The following is a 22,541-nucleotide window of genomic DNA, read 5'->3' on the forward strand; positions in this document are numbered from 1 at the left end:
TTTATTGAACATATTAACCCTCTAAGATATATTTCGAAGCAATGACTTGTAATTTTTTTTACTTGAAATTTTTGGACCAATTTTAAAGGCCAACGAGATAGAGATGAGTTCATTTTAGAAGACATTATAATTCAGAGACAAACTCAAAGAAATTTAAGGACACAAACCTGCCATTTCCTCTCCTCTCTTTGCCAGATATTCCATCTTTAGGATAAACATATTTCTCAGTTATTTTTCCTGTTTAAAAACTCAGAATTTCAATATCTTTAAGAGCATTGATTTATTCCTCAAATGATCATACCATTCCAAAAGGTCTTCTTTGTGAGGGGGTGAGAGGAAGTGAGAAAGATTGAATAATTTATTCCTTGGCCAGTAATAAATAACAATACAAAAAGAAGAAATTATTTCTTAGAGTTCTCAATACTTTTTTCTCAATGTTTACAATTATCAATATTTTTGGACTTCTTGTTAGAAAAGATCATAGCATTGTCATTAGAACTTATCTGAACAAATGTAGCAAGCTTCTTTGATCAGTGGTCTTCTTTAGAATTGAATTCCTTATGGATTATAAGTATCTCTTTCCTTTTTTAATATTGTAAAGGCTGAACAAAGCACTGACTGTGAACAGATTTTTAATAAATTCTGTTCTTAAATCTGTCTTTAATTGATGCTTACCTATCATTTTATTAAAGAAATAAGTAAAGTAACAGAATGTTTTTCTTTTTTCTTTTCTTTTTGTGAAACAAAGTTGTATTATTCTTACTTTTTTATATATTTTAATTTATTTATTTTTCATTTCAATGAACATCTGCAGAGATTTTGGAATTCCATTCATTCATTGTTGCAATGTTTTTCTTTTGAATGCCAAGTGCTTTGGAACAAATATTTGATGAACAAATATAACTCTGTGGTAAATGCCCCATTTCACAAAAGAGATAGAAAGGATGACTATTCAATATGAGATCCTGAGTCTTCTGCTGGAATGAATCTTTTGCTCTAGACAGTGTTAACAAGAAGTGACACATATTATATTGAGGACACAAAACCAGCAAAACCTACCTCTCCTCCACCAAGATGGTCAAAGACAAAGATAATGACTGGGATTTGGGTTTGCATCATGAAACATGAAATTGGATGGAAGGTGGAAACATCCTTTCCTGCAGCAACAATGGCAATGTATCTGTCAGTGTCACTCTGCTGTAGTATCCAGCAACTGGAATACGCAGTCAGACTACCCAGCTGAAAAAAGTTATTCATTCTCCCTTTACCCCGGGTTTCCGGTCCAATTTCTAGGTTTGCATCTTCAGCTTTTGTCCATTCCATCAACCAGCAATCCTTCTTCAGTAGATTCCAACTTTAGCTGATACGTTGCTACTGCTGTTATGTGCTGTCTAGTCAACTGTGAATCACAGTAATCCTATGAACCTTGATCTGAACCTTGTCCTATCCTGCACCATTCTCCCCATCTCTGATATGCTCAAGCCCACTGTTGCAGACACTGTGTCAATCTATCTTTTTGAGGGTCTTCCTCTCTTTCTCTGACTCTCCATCTTTCTAAGCATCACATTTTTATCCAAGCACTGGTCCCTCCTGACAACATGCCCAGTGTGTATGAGATGAAGTTTTACCATCTTTGCCTCTAAGGAACACTCTGGCTGTACTTTCTACAAGGTACACTTGTTTGTTCTTTAGGCTGTCCATGAGATAATCAGTACTTCTCCAATAACACAATTCAAAGGCATCTATTCTTGTCATCCTTACTCATTTCCCACCTTTCAGGAGTGCTGCTGTTGTTGTTAAGTGCTGTCGAGTCACAGGCAACTCATAGTGACCCTATGAAGGAGAGTCCTCAACTCTTGGGCGTCTTTCATCCTCTCTCTAGGTTCATAGGGTTTCCAGAGGCAGGCTACTATGGAAGTGGATGCCACTCCTCCTTCCAAGCTTGTTTTAATCAGGGAGTTTCACCCAACACTGTCCGCCATGGATAAACATTAACGCATTTGACACATCAACATCACAGTGTTCAGCCTCACAGCAACCACAAGTTACCGCTGTATGGCAAGTGGACACACCTAGAAGAATGTCTGAATAAAAACAATGAAAGATGGGCCTGAGGGCCGTGGATTAAAAGTCACCCACCTTTGGCTTGGCTGCATCACTTTCAGTCCACTAGGCCAGCTGATCACTCTCTTTCAGGAGTGTAGGAAACAATTTAAAAGATCATGGCTTGAATCAGACTTGCCTTAGTCTTTAAACCTCTCTCCTTGCTCTTTTGCTCTTTGGAGAGGACATTGATAGTATATTTCCCTAATGCAACTGTCTTTTGATTTCTTGACTACTACTATCATGAGTGTTGACTGTGAATCCATGTAAAATGAAATAGTTGACAACTTCAGTCTTTTCTCTATTTATCATGAATTTGCCTCTTTGTCCAATGATAAGGATTTTTGTTTTCTTGATGTTGGCAAGGTTGTATCATTTGCATAACATAGATTGTTGATGATCCTTCCTCTAACCCTGCTGCCACATTCATCTTCATGTAATCCAACTTCTCAAATGATTTGCTAAGCAAACAGATTGAATAGAGAAAAGATATAACCTTGATACACACCTTTCCTGATTTTAAGTCAAAGAATGTTTTCTTGTTCTGTTTAGACAACAGCTCCTCGGCTTATGTATAGATTTTGCATGAGCACAATTAAGTGCTCTTGGATTTCCATTCTTCTTAATGTTAGCTAAAATGTATTATGATCCACACAGCCACATGTCTTTGACAATCAATAAAATACAAGTAAACATCTTTCTAGTATTCTCTGCTTACAGTCAAGTTCCATCAGATATCATCAATGATATCACTTGTTCCATGGCCTCTTCTGAATCCAGCTTGCATTTCTGGCAGTTCTTTGTTGATGTATGTTCCAGCTGCTTTTTAATAATTTTCAGCATGATTTTACTTGCATGTGATATTGGGGAATACTATTTAATAATGGTAATCAAGAACTTTGACTAATCTATGAAGAAACTGAGACTGCAAACAAAGAGTTTGCTCAGGGATCATAATTAGCACATTCTGGTTGAGCTGTCTGGGCTGTTTCTTCTACTCTGTGCTTCCTGAAAAAAATCTAAAGAAGGGCGCACACACACACAAGAGTAAACATGGTTCATAGATTGGAGTTTAAAGACTGGCTGGTACCTGAACCCTTACCTGAAATCCATTTTTATTGACAAATCATTGTTATTTATTGTTAGCTTTTATTGAATTGAATCTGGCTCATGGCAAGGATCAACTCAATGGCACATAACAACAACAACATGGAAAGTTTATGCATAACAGTAAAAGACATTGCCCGGTCCTGAGTCATCACAGTTGTATCATACTCAAGTCCATCATTGTGGCTAGTGTGCTAATCCATCTCACTAGGGATCTCCAATGCCTTTGATGACCTTTTACTTTCCCAAACAACACATCTTCCTCTAGTAAGTGAGACCTCCTGGTGATGTATCTGAAGCAAGTTACTTGAATAATGTCCTGCTATGATCCATAGGGATGGCATTGCCTAATTTTCAGAGCTAGATAGCCAAGCTTTTCTTCCTAATCTGTTTTGGTCAGCTTGCTCCCTTGAAACCTATCCAGTATGGGTAATCCTTGCTGGTATTTGCAGGTATAGCGTCTAACTTCATAGCAATATACAAGACACATGGTAAGACAAACTGACAGGTTGTTGTTGTTATGTGCCATCAAGTTGACTTGCACTCATAGCAACCCTCTATGTACAATAGCTCTGAAGCCTGCTCTATCCTGAGTCAATCCACTGTCTCTGACACACCTAACCTCTTTCCCTCACCTACTGTGTCAACCCACCTCATCCAGGATCTTCCTCTCCTGTATTCCTCTACCCTTCCAAACATGATATCCCTCCCCAACAATTGGTCCCTCCTGGTGACCTGCCTAAAGTATGTGAGACAGAGCCTCAAAATCCTTACCTCCAAGGAACAGCTTGGTTTCACCCTCTCCAAAACATTTGCTTGGCAGCCCATGGCATGTTCAATAGTCTTCTCCAGCACTATAACTCAAAGACACCAATTCTTCTTCTGTCATCATTGGTCATTGTCCAGCTCTCTAATCCATAGTAAGTCACTGTGAAGATCATGGCCTGGATCGGGTCACCTTAGTCTCTAGACTGACATCGTTGCTCTCCAGCACTCTAGAGAGGTCCCTGACAGCTGATTTTGCTTAATGCAATTTGTCTTTTGATTTATTGACTGCTGGTGCCAAGAGTGATGAATGTGGTACCTACCAAACTGAAGCTATTAACAATCTCAATCTCCCCCCCCCATCTATCATGGCACTGCCAACCCAGCAGTGACACAGATAGGTAGTGGGCAAATATTTGGTGAGGGGAGTCTACTTTTTGCCAAAGACTATGCTATTCTCAAATATGATTTAATTTAATTCTCACAACAATATGGTAAGGTGGACATTATTTTGTACAATTTTGAGTTAGAGATTTGGTGAGATGCCCAAGTTTACATCACAGTATTTTATTTGATTCTCTAGACCAGTATGGTGTTTATTCATAACCTGCCTCATTATGAAGGGTTTTTTAAAATGAAATTTTTATTTTATACTAGATAACTTACAAAGTTCATATATCATTATAAAATTTTATAAATAAATAAATATTTATCCATTGTCAATTTTCTATAAATATCACAGTGGACCCATTACAATCTTATCAATGTGTTATTTTTTTCTATTTTAACTTTTTAATTGATCTGAGTGACTATTTACAGAATAGATTGATTTTTCCCTTCAGCCACCCATATGCATCTTGTTTTATGACATTGATTACAATTTCCACATTTAACAGTACTCTTCCCACTTTCTTCTTGTGATTTTTGTTTCCATTCACTCTTCTAGCCTTTTCATTCCTGCTTCTGAGCTTCATCTCTGGGCAAATACTACTCTTTTGATCTTATATCATCAGTGCATTCTTGTTGGTGTGCTTTTTTGTGCATGACCTCACACCTGTGTCCTGGGGTGTTTCTTTATCTACTTCTGTTCTTTCTGACTGGGGGCATCTAGAGCACAGTGACATACTCTTACACAGGATCCTCCTTTCTCTATCTCCCAGGCACATGAGTTCAGCCCACAACAGGTCGTTGGGCTAGAAGACTCATTGACCAACTCACTTAAAATATATAAATAAGACAGAAAGACTTTCTCTTCTTACAGTGCCTATGACCAAATGAGAGTTTGTCAACTTTTATTCTGTCTTTCTTGCCACCACCTCCCATTTAGCTTCCAGGGAAGTCAATTCTGTCATTGAGCTGACTGAGACTCATGGTGACCCCATGTGAGTCAGAGAACTGGACTCCATAGGGATTTCAGTGGCTGGTCTTTCAGAAGTAGTCACTAAGTTTTGGTTTTTTAAAAAATATTTTTAGGGGAGCTCTGGTGGCCTAGTGGCAAGAAGCTGCACTGCAATCCCAGAGATAATGTGGTTCGAATCCACCAGATGCTCTGCCAGAGAAGGAGGGGCCATCTCCTCCTGTACCAGTCAGATCTAATTTGACGGTACAAACACACAAAATAATAAAATAAAAAAAATTAACATTACTGAAATCTTTGAGACTCATTGTCTACCTCACAGGACTACCCAAAGAATTCACAATAATAGGACTGTGGTCCGAAAAGCAGGCTTTGTAAATAAAACTTAGAAGAAAAAATTTTTTTAAAATTTTATTATTTTGTGTGTACTGTCAAACTGGATCTGACTGGCACAGGAGGAGATGGCCCCTCCTTCTCCAGTAGAGCATCTGGTGGATTTGAACTGTATACCTCTGGGATTGCAGTGCAGCTTCTAAGTTTTGGAGTTTTTTGTTAGGCACCCCTGTAAGTATTCCAGTTGCCAACCTTTTGGCTAGTAGCCAAGTGTGTTAATTGTACCACCCAGGGTCTCATGCCTTTACTTCCTGAACTATAAAATGGAACTAGACAGTCTTGTTGTTAGAATATGTACCAGACATCTCAGGATCTTTTGGGACACATCTCTTGCCCAAACATGGCCCATAACAGCCAATTGAATGCTTTCGTCATTTGTCTTTTGGATTAAGAAAATGAGTTCGGCATACTTTCTACCATCACAAAGCGCTATGAATTGAATTGGTGCCATTGTAAGTTTGATTGTTGTTGCATAGATAAAAACCTCATTAAGTCCTTCATGAAGAGAGAAAAAAATATTTTGATGATAGAGGAGTAGGGTGGGGGAGTTCTTGCTTGTTGTGGCTAAAACAACAAAACAGTAAATGGAAGAAATAATTAAATAACTTCCACTCCCCCCAAACCTTGTCAAGAGGCTGGGTGAGTTTTTAATTAGTGCTGCATTTTCAATAAATCCGTATCTGTATGTGGTGCCGATTCTTTCCTGGATAAGGGAAAGATAATAATGAGAATCCTATTTTTCAGTTCCACACTAAAGGGATGCCTAGTATATTTAATCACGCTGTAGAAATGCTGGCAGCTTTCTCTGAGCCCAGGCTCTGCTCTAATTACATTTCTAGATTTTAGTAAATTGAAAGGGAAAATGTAGGAACAAAATAATTAAAACCGAATAGGAAGTGCATATTAAAAAGGAGAAGCTGTTTAAAATTCTTCCATACAGTGCTTCCAAGGACATCTACAATCGTTTAATCAGCTCCACACCAAATCAAAGTCCTCTGTGCCCAGGCTGGTAAGGATCACATTTTCAGGTGGGTGGCTTGGTCCCCACAGTGGAATGGAGGCAGTCATTCCATCAGTCAACAGATGGGGACAGGACCTCTCTGTCCCGCCAGATCACTGGGGATTCAAGCCCAGCCTAGCAAGCTGCTGACACAGACTCCTCACCCCAGGCATCCCCTCCCTGGTCCTGACCAAGTCTAGCCAAACTGTAATTATTAACCCTAATTGTGAAATGGGCAAAGCATGTTGTCCATGCCACCAGTTTCTTGGTTTTGTATCTTCTCTTTCAGGAGCACCCTATTTCTTTCCTCTCTGACTTCCCGGGAAATCTGAAGTCAAGAGAATAGGGAACTGAACTATTTCTTTGACACTCAGGAGCCAGTTATTTATTGGCTTACCTCTGGGGCACTCTGAATTTCCACAAGGACACAAATATTGCTGCTTTTAGTTAAAACATAGAATTTTTGTTGATATGATGCTAATTGAAAGCTAATAGGAAAGTGTCCTACCTACGTCAGCCTAATAATGTTGATGAAAACTTTTTTCTAAGTGGGAATGTTGTTGTTTGCCATCTTGTCTGAACGGGCTCATAGCTGACAATCTAACAGGTTGTCAGATGCTTTCAATCACGTGGGAGGAAACTGCATCTCTGCCTCTTGGAGCAGCTAGTGGATACAAACACCATACCTTTGGGTTGGCAGAGCAACTTCTTATCATAGAGCCACCAGAGCTCCCTTTAAAATGGGCATAGGATCCAAGCACATTATTGTAAATTTGGGATCTCCATCTCTTCCTGATTCTGGCTAACATCTGTGTTGTACAAGTGCTAGTGTACAAGTGTTTGGAGTATTTTGCTCGTAATTCTGAGGAAACGTTAAACTCTAGGCTCTAGGGTCTTCTTGTGTTTGAAAGCTGAGTTTGGCTCAGTCAGGGAGTGCATTCTAAAACCTTGTGGCTGTGCTCGTGACTCAGCTTTCCTCGCTGAACAGACTAACCAGCCACTTGGCACCAGGACCAGTGTAGCACCGTCTCCTGGAGACAGTCCCACTGGCCTGAAAGGCAGTGGAGCTCTCAGAAGCTGTTCCCAAGGCAGAGTCCACACTTTGCCACGCAGAGGTTCATTGAGTAGCTCTTTGAATTCAATGTCATGTGCATGTCTATGTAATGTCATTCTCAGTAGGAAAAAAAAATCCTGGGTCTAGAGCTCTGGATTAGTTGGCTTGATTCAGTAAGAACATTTTTTTAAAAGATTTAAGCTAGAAGGAAGAATCGTAGCACTAACAAATATCCCCTTCATTGACGTCACTACTGTAACAGGGAGGTGACTTTCTTCTCCCAGGACCAAGCTGCTCTGTTGTTCCCCGCCCCCCCCCCCATTTTTCTCAACTCAAGAATCACTAATAGCTCCTGGGAGCTGGAGGTGAGGCAGGCTGGGGACTAGGCTGTCAAGAAAAGAAATTGTCGCTAAATCGGCTTCCTTTCAGGTAGGCCATCTATGCTCTCCACCTTCCCCTCAAATGAATGATCCTTTTTGTTTTGTCTTTGAATTCTACATTTTAAGTAACTTAAAAGGGCATCTAGCATTACCATGTGTCCAAAAACTGATTTTTTAAAAAAATTGTTAATGGATGTAAAAGTCATTGGAAAGCCATAAACTACGTGCAACGTAAATTTCTGTTGCTAAACACTTTTATTGTTATGCCTTCCACTCCCTACCCTACCCATGCGGACATCCCTCTATTAGGTCCTCGCACCTCAGCGCGAGGATAAGTGCACGCGACCCCCGCTGAGTTCCCGCCTATTTCCCTGCAGGCCCCTCCTTCCCTCTACTCCAGGCCCCTCCCCATGGCGACGTCCCAGAGCGCATGCGCACTACGGGAGGGAGGCGGAGGCTTGAGGAAGAGGAGGCTACAGGGAGGGAAGGGAGAAGCAAGGGGGAAGAACGCGGAAAGGCCGCGCGGGGTGGGGCTCGCCGGGTACGCGCTCGTTGCGTCGACGTGCTGACGCCATGACGCTCTGGCTGGTGTGTCTCGGTGTGTGTGTGTGAGTGTGTGAGTGTGTGAGTGTGTGTGTGTGTGTGTGTGTGTGTATATATTTGTGTATCGGCGGTCCCGCAGGTCCCGGATGTTGCGGACAGTATGAGGCGAGCGCAGGGGGACGGGGATCAGCAGCTGTCGCCGCCGTTCTCAGGTGAGTAGGGAGAGGAGAGTCGAGGGAGGGGGTTGTCCTGTTGGAGTGGAGGGGGCGCCTCCCTTAGGAGGTGCCTGACCCCCCCCCCACACACAACCCCCACCCACCACACTACACATACTCTTCTCTGCCTCATTTCTCACTTGCTGGGTTACGTGGCTTGCGAAAGCCAGAGCCTAACCAACCGTCCCTTCTCCCAATCCTAAGCATTCAGGAGACACAAACGCGCCCCCTGCTTTCAACACCCCCCCTATCATTTTCCCAGCCCCATCCCCCTTGCCAAATAGTGAGCTGTCGCCTGCGGCGAGATAGCTTACTGCGCATGCCCGAGTCTGATCGAGCTTGGGGTGCATGTTCGCTGCCCCCCGGGCGCATGCGCATCGCTATGTTGCGGGGACCTGCGGGATAAAGCGCTACTTGACCACGCACCTCACTTTCCCCCCACTATCGAGGCTAGACTGGCATCCAGATAGTAAGATGGTTAATTCTGTCCGGAAAGAGAGAATTTGAGGGATTTAGGGGCCAAACACTGTTTGCGTCTAATGTTGCCCCAGAGACTCCCGGGTGACACATGCTTCCCAGAGCCAAAGTGTCCCACGCTGACCCTTCTTTTGAAACTGACACTGTAACGTCTAGTTCTGGGATTAATTTTTCTTACTCCTGTCGTTATGTCATAGTGCATAGTTTTAAAAATAGATTGCCTCAGCTTGTTCATTTATTCTGACAGGGACTTTTTGGTAACCTTTCAAAGGAGTACTGAGGACCTTAGAAAAGAAAGTAAGTCAGGGGATTTCCTTTAAGTAATATCCTTACCTCTTTACGGAACTAGATAAGGTACACAGCTTAAGTTCGTAAATCAAGACATCAAGTTTCTCATCTGCCAGTTCTTTTAATTTGTGTGACCTATTTGCCTCTTTTTTTTGTGAAAGCGCTTTCGTTTTAGCTGTGTATTATTAATGCTCTGACCATCAGAAAACAAAAGCGACATGACTGGTGGACTGTAACTCAACGAGTGGAGGTTTTAAGGAAGGGAGTAATGCTGTTAATGTTTAAAAAGAAATTTTAAACAAGGAACTTTAAAGTACAACAGTATTTCATTGATTTAGGAGTTGGCTTTTTAGTTGGCAGGTAATACTTTGTCCTTTAAGTTGCTTCTGTGTTTCCACTCTCGAATATTTTGCTTCTGCTTCTGCCATCTGAATGGAATGGGGGAAAGATAAACCTTTACTTGCAAAAGGCTTTCTGAATAACATTGAAATGAATAGCTAAATTGTTGGGAAGAGGCATGTTCAGTTATCCCTGCCAATTCTGTCTCCTATCTGGATAACCAGTATGGAGGATATTTTAATTCCTTTGCTTTTCTTCTTTCAAGAATTTTTTTGAGTGTCATTCTTAACTCTGAGGATGACATTAGTGTCTGTCTGTCTGTCTATCTATCTATCTATCTATCTATCTATTTCAAGTCCTCATTTAACCCTGATGTTTGCATGGTTTGGCTGGTTTTGTGCAGTTTCCTGATGCCATGGTTACAGTTGCATCCAAGCGATGACATAGGACGCATAAGAATTTATGGTACATACATCATTTTGTGTCTTGGGAAAGAGCTGGAGACTGATTTTTTTTTCTCCCCCTTGTGCAAAGACTAAGGAGTGTGTATGTGTGACAGGTGCACACATAGGGTTGGGGTAGTTTGTGTTCATTTGGTTCTTTGGTGACTTCTTTTATAACTTTCTTTCAAGTGAGTAGTTGGATACTTGATGTTTAATACTGACATTGTGCGATCTTTTACCAAGTTCTTGTGGAAATCATGAAGTGAAGTGGAGGTAATCAGTGGTCATCTTTTTTTTCAGTAGGCTTCTGTCATTTGGGATGTTTTGTTCTTACCTGGAGACATTTCATCTGGTTGAATTAAAAATTATAGTATGTAAACATGCAGTGCTTTTAGGATGAGTATTAATGAGATCATTAATATACATTGGCACAGAGCTTTTTATGTTAAAAACTTAACTCCTTAAAATGAGTAACACATGCACATATTTGTGAAATGAATTTAAAAGGTATGAGGGAGGGAGCTCTGGTGGCGTAGTGGCAAGATGTCGTACTGCAATCCCAAAGGTACACTGTTCGAATCCACCAGATGCTCTGCCAGAGAAGGAGGGACAATCTCCTCCTGTACCAGTCAGATCTGATTTGACGGTACATGCACAAAAAATAATAAAATAAAAAAAAATAAAAGGTATGAGGGAGTAGAAAAGATATGAGTCCAGAAAGAGGGAGTGAAAAGTCTAGTGACTTCCAAAAGATGATCATTGTTCTCTGTATCTATCTTATTGATCTTTCATTCCAGAGATTGTCTGTGCACACAAGTGTATATACTTTCTGTGCTTTAGTGAGTTTTGTTTGTTCATTTGTTTTTACACAAATGGTAAAGGTGCTTTATGCACTATTCTGCTTTCCCCCTCTTAACTGTATCTTGATGATCATTGCATACACACAGTACATGTAGGACTTAATCCTTTTTGCAGGATGACACTATAGTTGTACCATTATTCAGCCACGTTTTGGACATTAGATTATTTCCAGTAGGTACTCACTTCCTTGTATGTTTTTATCTGTTAAATAAATTTCTGATGACAGTATTGACTCAGATTGTTTATGTATTTTTAATTGGTAAGTTGCCTCCCACAGAGGTTATACTAGTTTACAGTGATGTCAGTAGTGTAAGAGGTCTGTTTTCTCCCCAGCATTGCTATCAAAAGTTTTCATTCTTGTGCAGTTGTCTGTCTGGAGATTTAAAGTTTGTTATGTAGCTTGTTAAGCTTCATTACAACTGCGATAAGTATTGTTAAAATTTTGCAAATGGGGTGGTTTATTTGAATGAATGAATGTAGAATAATATTTTGAGAATAAAGCCATGTGACTCAAAAACTAAAACTCTGCCATTGAATCAGTTTGAACTCATAGTGACCCCTCTGTTTCTGAGACTGTAAATCGTAATGGGAGGAGACGATGCATCATTTTCCCTGTGGAGACTGTGTGACTCAGAATTGTTTGTTCACGTGAACAGCCTTTCTCTTAAGGAGTGTTGAATTAAAAAAAACTATTGAATTTAAAAAACTAACTCAGCTAGTTAAGGTGCTCTACTCAATTCCTTCTTTGTGATGAGACTTGGTAATAGCATTTTTTTTCGCCAGTTTGCTGGCTGCAGAACACTTCACTCTAAGCTGTGAAGGGATAGAAAATAATTAAAAGATCTTGTAACTGAAGGAGCATAAAATGCTGTTGGAAAACCAAATCTTTAAAGTGTGTAAAACCAGAGGACAGTTGAAAACAGTGGGAACAGTAACATCTGTATTCCAGGCTCAGAGGACCATGTAAAGGATTTAAGGTTTAGAGGGAGGTATTGGTAGCTCAGTGGTAGAGTTCTCCCTTCCAGAATAGAGTCAGGTTTGATTTCTGGCCACTGGACCTCATTTGAGTCACCACCTCTCAGTGGAAGCTAGCATGTTGCTGTGATGCTGCCCAGGTTTCAGTAGAGCTTCCAAAGATGGACAAAGAAAAAAGGCCTGGTGATCCATTTGGGGAATCAGCCAGAGAAAACACTGTGGACCACAATATTTCTGGTTTGTTCCATTGTTCATGGAATAATGATACAATGAGTTGGAGCTGACTGGTAGCTAACAACAAGGTTTAGGAGAGCATTAATTTCATTTGAGATGTCTTTCTGGAGTAAATGTAACAGGACCTTTTTAAATGGCTGTTTTAAGTAAAATAAATGTATGGTAAAAAGAATAATACAGTTATCACCTTTATTCACTTCACCACCTAAACTCAGCAATTGTTCATATTTTAATTGTCTAAATCTGTTTACATATATATGTATATATTGTTGTTTTGCTGACAAGTCAGAATTGACCTGTAGCTGATCCTCCAGTGGGTTCTTGGAAATAGTAAATTGCACAAGAGGAGATTGCCTGTTCTTCTGCGGAGCATCTGGGGGATTTGAACTGCTTGCCTTTGGGTTTCCAGTGCAGTTTCTTATCGTGTGTGAGTTGCAGACATCATGAGCGCTTACGTTTTTGGATGCATCACCTTAATTTCTGTTGGGTCACCCTTCTTTAGAATGGGAACAAATAAAGAGCTTTTCCAGTCAGTTGGCCAAGTGGTTGTCCTCCAGATTTCTTGGCACAGCTTTGTGAGCATGTCCACGGCAGCATCTGTGAACTGAAATATGTCAATTGGTATACCATCTATTCCTGGGGCCTATTTTTTACTGTTTCCTTCAAAGCAGCTTGAACTTCCTTTATCATCTTAGGCTCTTACTCATATGTTGTTTCATGAAATTCTTCTGTGTCTGCCAATTGCTTTTGATACATTGTCTCAGTATGTTCTTTCCATCTTCTTTTAATACTTCCTGGATCATTTAATATTCTGCCTAAAGGATCCTTGATTATAGCAACTCGAGGTTTGAATTTGTTCTTCAGTTCCTTGAGCTTAAGAAATCCTGAGCGAGTTCGGCCCTTTTGATTTTCTGACTCCAGCTTCTTGCACATTTCATTGTAATATTTTACTTTGTCATCCTGTGCTGCCTTTTGAAATCTTCTGTTCAGCTCTCTAGTATCTTGAATTCTTCCTTCTGCTTTGGCTTCTCTGCGCTCCAGTGCAATATTCAGTTTCTTCTGACATCCATTTTGGTCTTGTCTTCCTTCTCTGTCTTTGTGTTTTTTTTTTTTAAATTTTTTTGAATAATTTTAATGAACATTTACAGAGATTTTGGATTTCCATTCATTCATTGCTGCACTTCTTTCCCCTCCCAGCCCTCCCCCCCACCCCAGTTCGCTCCTCTCTTTGAAAAGTAAAAGAAACACTCCCTCCCTGGTACACAATCCCCCCGCACCCCTCCCACCACCCCAAGTACATTCCACTATGCAACCTTAATTGTGGACTCTTGTGATAACCATAATACCCTATCATACATCACTTTTAAATTATCCCTCCTCTGTCTTTGTAATGACCATTTGCACTCTTGATACCCTTGTTATCCTCCCACAGCTCATCTGGTCTTCGCTCATTAGTGTTCAAGGCCTCAAACCTGTTCTTGAGATGGTTCTGAAATTCAGGTGGGATAGACTCAAAGTCATATTTTGGTTCCCATGCATTCGGTTTACTTTTCCTCAGCTTCAGCTTGAACTTGCATATGAGTAGTTGGTGGTCTGTTCCACAGTCAGCTCCTGGCCTAGTTTTCATAGCTGATATTGAGCTTCTCCAGCGTTTTCTTTCCTCGATGTAATCAGTCTGATTCTTATGCATACCATCAGGTGAAATGTGTGTATATAACCTGCGTTTATGTCTCTTAAAAATGTATTTGCAATGACTAAGTCATTGATTGTGCAAAATTTAATCATTTTATCTCCAGCTAAAATCCCTATGCCTACTTGTTCTTACTAAGGCAGTTAACAGTAACTTTCTAATACTAGCTGATACCCATTGTATATTCATGCATTCATAGTGTCTCAAGGATTACTTTTTTCAGCTGTTTGTGTTCTTTTATCTCCAAATCAGAATTCATCCAACAGATGTTATTTTTTTATGTTTATTTATACTCTTTTGTTGTTTATGTAGAAGCCTCATAATACTAACTTTTAAAAGAGATCAGGGTAAAAAAAAAAGAAATCAGGGTAATTGCTTTGAGAATATATAACTTGTGGAATTTTCATAAGTTGTTGTTAGATGCCGTTGAGTTAAGTACAGCTCATAAAGACCCTATGAACAACAGATCTGGACCCAGCCCTATCCTCTGCCAGCCTGCTGTGTTCTGTCCTGTGCCATCCTCTTAAACATATACTGTGTTTTCTCATAACATCATTTAATTTGTGCCTTTGTCTCAATTTTTTTTGTTCTCGTTCTCTGGTAGTTAAGGTTTGATTAGATAGATTTAGGTAGGAAATTTTTGGTAAGCATACTTCATAAGCATTGCTGTGTGTCTCAGATTGCAAATAGAACCATATGTCATAGTGTTCCACTATCAGTGGTGCTGAGTTTGTGTGATCATTTTTAAGGTAGTAAAATACCATATTGCTCCATTATAAAATCTCTTTTCCTTTGTTATTAACAAATAATATATGTGGCAGTAACACTTTGACCCTGTGCTATTTTACTTCTCCAGCAGCTATTTAAATATATTGCCATTATGTGTTGTAATGCTAACTGTAAGTTCAGCAGTTTAAATCCACCAGCTGCTCCATGGGAGAAAGATGGGCGATCAGTGGGTGGTGGTGGATGTATCAATTATTGACATAATGATGCTGCTGAGGAACTGAATCAGCTATGTCATTGGTTGTAAAATGGTGATTTTTCTGATTTTGCAATTTCTTTTACATTGATTAGTGTTCATTCTTCTAGAAAGATTTCTTTCATCAATTAGGAATGAATTAGAACTACACAGAAAGTTGAGATGAATTCTTAATTCTCTCCCTTTAAATGTCTATGTAAGAAGGTGGTATAGCTAGCTCTGGTACCCTAGTGGTAAGGAATTTTGCTGCCAGCCCAAAGGCACATGTTTGAATCCACCAATTGCACTACAGGAAAAAGATAGGCAGTGTCTTCCCATGCATCTGTCTTGCCCTGAAAAACTTGCTGGAGGGTTAGCTAGAAGTTTTTTCCAGCATGATGGTATATAACAACAGATTGTTTCTCTTTTTCCTTGTCTTTGTTTCAGTATCATTATGAACCCATGGATTCATCAACAATTAGAGGCATTCTTTTTGGATGGTTAAAAGCTCCATTTTTTAATCATACTGTATTATCACATTTCACGTTTGGTGTTTGAGCACTCCCTTTTTTTTCTGGCGTAAAAAGTACATGGCTTCCTTTTTACTTTTTCCTGTCCCAGATGTGAAACCCTCACCTCTTTACCTTTATAAATACCACATTGTTTTTCTCTTTTTAATAACTCGTACCTTTTACTGCATTAATGGTGCTTTTAGAACCAAATTCTAAAACTAAAGATTTCTTTATTTTAGCACAAGGCTCCTAGTATTTGACTGACTTTTGTGCCTGTGGATTCTGGGTCCTGCAGCCCGCAAGATTCCGTGTTCACTACTCCTTTTTTTTTAATATTTTCTTATACTTTTTATTTATGTATTTGTTTTATTTTATGTGTGTACCGTCAAATTGGATCTTACTGGTACAGGAGTCGATTGTTCCTCCTTCAGCAGAGCATCTGGTGTATTTGAACCACGCACCTCTGCGATTGCAGTGCAGTTTCCTGCCACTAGGCCACCAGAGCTTGCCTTGACTACTCTTTTGAAGGACACATAGTACTTCTGAAGAGAGTGTTTCCTCCTCCCTCCGATTCCTATCCCTTTTAATAGTTAGAAAGCTAACTATAGCTGAAACGGAGAAATTTCACATTTCTCGTAAGCAGCTTGAAGCATAAAAACTAGAGACTTAAATTGTGTGTGTGTATATAAGGCTTGTTAGTATAGAATGTTTTGATAGTTATGTATAAACATCTTTATGTGGATATATACAAGTATGTGTTTGTCTTTCGTACTTTTTCGACATTCACATTAATTTCCCCACACAGTTGGAAAGCTATGTAAGACTGCTGTAATGGCATCCCCCCATTATCACGTGATTTTCATCATGAAAAGAGTGGCACAAATTGCTCTTAATTAGAGGAAAAAAACCTGATGAGCTGTGAACTCTGATATCTAGCTTTTAAACTCTGGGATTGAAACAGTGCTGAGCTCTCTGGATCGCTAGCATGTACTATAGGCGCGGGAGTTGTCAGGAGAAATGCATTCACAGTGCTTTCTGAGAAACCACAGTGCTGAAGGTTAACACAAATGAAAGCCACTGCGGAACTGCATTGTGTTCTTAGTAAGAATAAAAAATGTTTTATTAGGCATTTGTCATATAGTGATATTTTAAATAATCTTACCATTCTTTGCTTTGATGCTTGTAGTCAGATTTCAAGATATGAAGAAATGGACAACAGTTGTCCATTCTAATATTTATCAGAGATTCATTTTTCTTTTTACCATCTTTCCGTATTTGCTTTCACACTTTGTAAGGCTATTCCCAACCTGGTTTCATAATACTGGCCCCATATTAAATTTTGATTGTGTATTCAAGGAAGAACACCTGTTTCTTGTGTTTGTTTTTGGACCTGGCAAACCACTTTGAAGGTCTGTGTTGACAGATTTGCTTATAAGATCCAGTAGCTTCTTTCACTTTTGCTTTTGACAGGCTCCTATTACAAGAAAAATTCCAAAATAGAGCTGCTTTAGGGAACACTTGGGCCTTAATTCTTATAATTATGGTCACATTTTAATAGATCTGTCAGGAGTAGCTTAGCTTTTCTCTGGCAAAGCTGGTATTGCAGTTTTGAGAGGGCTGGATGTAGACTTCAGAGTGGGGGTTAAGCCTTCAGATAGTAATCCTGATTTGCCTGTGGATCTTTACTCTTAGCTGTTTCTTTTCTTTTTTTTTTTTTTTTAATTTTAGCGTGTGAGTGTACCGTCAAATCAGATCTGACTGGTACAGGAGGAGATTGTCCCTCCTTCCCCGGCAGAGCATCTGGTGGATTCAAACCGTGAGCCTCTGGGATTGTAGTTGCAGCTCCTTGCCACTAGGCCACCAGAGCTCCCCTTTAGCTGTTTCTTTTTAAGAAGCATTTAACTCTTCCGACCTGCATGCTTATAGTAGTTCTCCTAAGACCTCTGTATTCCCTTACTTTTAATTTCTTTATTTTTGATAAGAGGAAAAAAAAATTCTGTAATTGTTTACTTACTTTGAAATTTACATGTTCCTTTGATATATAGAAACAGGCAGTCAGTTATTTACTGCAAATAAAAATGCTAAGCTCTAAAAGTAGAAAATAATTGAAATGATCTTAATTTTTAAATCTTAAAATATCGAATACATAGAGAAGAATATAGAGTATAAGATCCCTCTTATGTTCATCACTCAGCTTTATTTAATGTTAACATTTTGTTAATTTGCTCCAAGATCTTTTGAAGCACAGAAACAGTGAAGACACAATGTATTCCTATTCTCCTTTCTGTCCTTGGAGGTAATCTCTCTGTTGAATTTGGTGTTTTTTATTCCCATAAATTTTTTATTATTGTCAAACCTTATTATATAAATGCTTGAATCCAAGGTGAACCATTTTGTGCTTTGATGCTTGTAGTCAGTATGGATTTCCTTAGCTTGATTTATAACCTTGATTCCAGTCACTTAAACTGCTGTGTAACAACAACAACAACAAATAGTGTATTTTTAAGGATTGCTTTTAAAGGTTGCTTTTCACATTTAGGTCTCTTATACACCTGAAGTTTATTTTGAGGTTTGCTATGAAGTAGAGGTTTAGCTGTTTTTCATAAAGATAACCAAGTACCACCCCCAGCATCCTTTGTATTTCATCTGCTTTCAACTACTTTGTATAAGCAAGGTTTTGTATTTATATTTTCATTTCTGTACCATTGCCCAGTGTATATTTTCTGGTTTTGAACCATGTAGTATCCATTTGTTCAAACAACTACTTTTTTGATCTAGGTAAAAGGTTAATCCTGTGCATAAATCAGTATTCTGAAATTCCCAGTCTTCTCAAGGTTTACCATGTTTTATTATGCTCCATACATAAATTTATAAGGGTACAGTCTTCAAATTGGGGACAATATGTAAGATATCCTGGTGGTGTGTGGTAAGTTCTGTGTTAGACTGCTAACTAGGTTATGTAATTTGAGTCTGTCAACCACTCCACAGGATACAGGTAGTCTCCTCTATAAACACTTACTGCCTTGAAAACCCAATAGATGGTTACCATGAATCAGAATCTTTTCAATGTTGTTGAGTTTTAAGACCCCAAATAAAACACTTGGTAAAGGCATTGTGATTTTATGGTGTTAAGGCTTTCTTGATGATAAAGGAGAAATAGCTATTTAAAATAGCTCATATAAAAGGTTTGAATTGTTGAAAATAATGAGTATGGAATGATGCAGGAAGCAGCAAAAGTTGGAAGGACTACACAGCGTCATATATCAAAGGAACTGATTGATAATAAAACATTTCAAGAAGTAACTTATAATGAAGAAAGAAGTCAAGCTACACTGAAAGCACCGACAAAAAATAAAGCCCCCAGAATTTATGGAATGCCAAGTGATGTATCTTGACAAACAAATGTAGCCCAGGACAGCTACCTGGTCAGCTCATTGGGAGAGGTCTATATTTGTTTCCATTCCGAAAAGGAGATCCAACAGAATGTGGAAATTATCAAATAGTATCATGTTATTTTTACTTGAAAGTAAAATTTTGCTGAAGATTATTTAAAACCTACATACTTTGGACATGTTGTAAGGAGAGACAGGTCTTTTAGAGAGGGACATCATGCTGGGTAGAGTAGAGGGACAGCGCAGGAGGGGAAGACCCTCTATGAGGTGGATTGATTCAGTGATTGGGGTAATCGGGATGGGTGTGTCGGAGGCAGTAAGATTGGCACAGGATAGAGCACAATTTAGGGCTGTTGTACATGGGGTCGCTATGAGTTGCAAACGACTTGATGGCACATAACAACAACAACAACATTAGTAGGGAACTGCCAGACATTCAAGCTGGATTCTAAAGAGGCCTTGAAATGAAGAATGTCATTACTGATGTCAGATGGAACTTGACTGAAAGCAGAGAATACCAGAAAGATGTTTATTTGTGTTTTACTGTGAAAAGGCATTTACTGAATTATGATTAATATTGAGAAGAATGGTAATTCCAGACATAATTGTGCTCATGGGAAACCTAAACATAGATCAAGAAGCACTTGTCCTAAAAGAACAAGGAAACACTGCATGGTTTAAAATTAGGAATGGTATGTGCCAGGGCTGTATCCATTCTCTACCTATTCAAACTGTATGTTGAACCCAATTAGAAAAGCTAAACTATTTGAAAAGTGTAGCATCAGGGTTGGAGGAAAAGTCATCAACAATTGTGTTAATGCAGATGACTCAGCCTTGCTTGCAGAAAGAGAAGACTCGAAGCACTTAATATAGAAGATCAAAGACCACAGCCTTCATTATGTGCCGCGTCTTAACATCAAGAAAGCAGAAATCCACGTCACAGGACCAGTAGGTCAGTTTTGCATTTGGAGTGGATCTTTAACCCATGTGTGGTTTTATTACCTCACAAATTGGTCATTTAAAAAATTTTTTTTTTAATTTTATTTTGTGTGTATGTACTGTCAAATCAGATCTGACTGGTACATGAGGAGATTGTCTCTCCTTCTCCAGTAGAGCATCTGGTGGATTCGAACCACATACTTCTGGGATTGCAGTGCAGCTTCTTGCCACGAGACTGTCAGAGCTCCCCAAATTGGTCATTTTTGGTTTGTTGAGTTATGTAAATCTTCCAAATATGGACACATTTTATGGTAAAATACCAAAAAAGGCCACAGTAATTACTGTCACTATGTGTCTCATCTGAAAAGTCTATAAGTAATGGAAAACTGTCAGACTCAACGGTGGCACATAGAAGTTTCCCCAAATATTTTCTAATTAGAAAATGTCCTGCATTTTATCATTGGCAATAAACACTGTCAGTTGCCTTCCTTGAACTGACAGACTGCATTTACGAAAACTGTCTGATAGACACTTATGTCTGAATAACCATAGTTTGTCTATTGTTCCTTTGAGTAAATGTGTGTTCTATGAAAGGGGGGGAAAAGCAGTTCAGCTCACACCTCCAAGTCTCAAGTGCTTTTCCTCACTATGGCACTGCATTTGAGTATCCTGAAGAAGTGCATTATACATATTTTTCATTAAATCACACAGAATATTTAAAAGACTTACACTCCAGATTTCATAAAATTTATTTATTTATTTATTTATGGTTTCATTAAGGACATCCTTAAAATTGGCTTTTTAAAAAAACCACCAGGGGAAAAAAAAATCAAACAAACCACCAGTGTACAGTGGTGAAGGACACAATGATTCTAGTATGATTTGATGCCATTAATTTAATTTATGAAACCAGACGTTTCATCCATTACTGCTGTTGCACCATTAATGTAAATGTCGACACCACATAAAGACACATAATTTGTTAGTATTTTTATGGAATAGCTTGATTTTATCCATGCCTTCAAAAGGTTTCAGTGACACCCATGGACTATACTTGGAAAATTGTGAGAGGAAAACATTAGGAGAGGGTGTAGGTGGGAAAATAAAGATCTCTATTACTTGAGGTACAAGGTGAGATTTTACTGGATTGTTGTATATTCCCTTACCATCACTTAACATGATATAGAAACTAATGGGATGTTTTTAAAGACCATACAAAGTTTAAGATTTCTCATTGAACAAAAATCGTTTTCTAGGAATTTTCATATCTGAGTACCAGTTTTTAAGATAATCTGTTTCTCAGATATTGCAAGTGTATGGTAATCTTAGAAAGATAACCCGTTTCAGTACTCACAGACTCACTACCTTCAAGTCTGAACCTACTCAGCTGATCTTCCATGGGGTTTTGAGGCTGTAAATTGCATAGGATTCAAACCCCCAGAGAGGCATGATCTTTGGGTTAGTGCAACCTCCTTGCTTATGGAATTGATGTCATTACAGTAGCACATACAATTTAAAATTTTTCCCCCCAAGCAGTTGAATATATTAAAAAAGCTAGGCTCCAAAAATTGCACTTGGGACACTTTTGCCCCTCCAGAAGAGGCATTAAGGAATGCGAGTTAAGGCTAGGAATTTATCATTCTAGCTTCTCTATTTTTCTTTTTTAAAAAAGCTTTATCTTTTAAACATGAAAGGGTTTTTCTAAAGAGAAGCATTCCCTTCCTTTCCTTCCACAACAATTTAAATAGGTATTGTGAGAGGAAGAAGGAAGTAGAGGTGATAGCTGACATCATTTCAATAAGTGTCTACTGAATGGCTGTAAGCATAGGGCATTGCTGAAAGTGGGAGATGGATATGCTCTGATATGAGCAAGGATTAAACTAGTATTACATCTTTTAATGTTTCAAAGAGTAACTGATTGCTTATTTGAGGAAGCTTAGAGTAACTTTTGTGAGAAAGTTACATTTGAGATGGCCTTGATGGGTAGGTATTATATGAAGATGGGAAATAGCTTTAGACAAAAGGAATGTGATAAGTAAAATTATGAAAGTGGAGAAATTTACTGCTTGTCACTACAGTGTGTGTACTAGAAATAAAGAACAATGCAGTGTAACTAAAGCAGAGTATGTATGGAGTCATAGAAATCAGACTGGAAGGTATATTGACCCTGAACATGAAAGGTGTTTGACCAAGGTCAGGCATTTTGGCTGTTAGTGGTGGGGAGCTTGCTTTTTTGATGAAAGAAATAACATGATCAAAGTGTGTTTTCAGAAAATGTGTGTGTTTCATTCATCTGCTGTATATTCTTTGGAATAGCCACTTTGTGCCTTATGTGGCATGAGGCCCACATACAAAGGTGAGCCAAACAAAAACTTTTTTTTTTTTTGCTTTTTATATGACTTTTATTTTTAGCTTCTATTACAATGTTGTTGTTGTTATGTGCCATCGAGTCGTTTCCGACTCATAGCGACCCTATGCACAACAGCTCTAAACCCTGCTCTATCCTGCGCCAA

The 22,541-nt window shown here is 38.9% G+C and overlaps 1 protein-coding gene across 2 annotated transcripts in view; it reads left to right on the forward strand.

Annotated features, from left to right (window-relative positions):
• Positions 1-8,674: 8,674 nt before the first annotated feature.
• The window catches only part of SPOP (speckle-type POZ protein), a 135,696-nt gene continuing 121,829 nt past the window's right edge, over positions 8,675-22,541 (forward strand). The window contains exon 1 of one of the 2 annotated variants that reach the window (XM_006889315.1): positions 8,675-8,914. The gene's annotated coding sequence lies outside the window, so the exon portion shown is untranslated. The remainder of the gene's footprint in view (positions 8,915-22,541) is intronic. The other variant, XM_006889316.1, reaches the window with a different exon arrangement.

The sequence above is a fragment of the Elephantulus edwardii genome, unplaced genomic scaffold, assembly GCF_000299155.1.
Source record: "Elephantulus edwardii isolate Elephantulus edwardi_28Jun2011 unplaced genomic scaffold, EleEdw1.0 scaffold00077, whole genome shotgun sequence".
NCBI classification, from domain to species: Eukaryota; Metazoa; Chordata; class Mammalia; order Macroscelidea; family Macroscelididae; genus Elephantulus; species Elephantulus edwardii.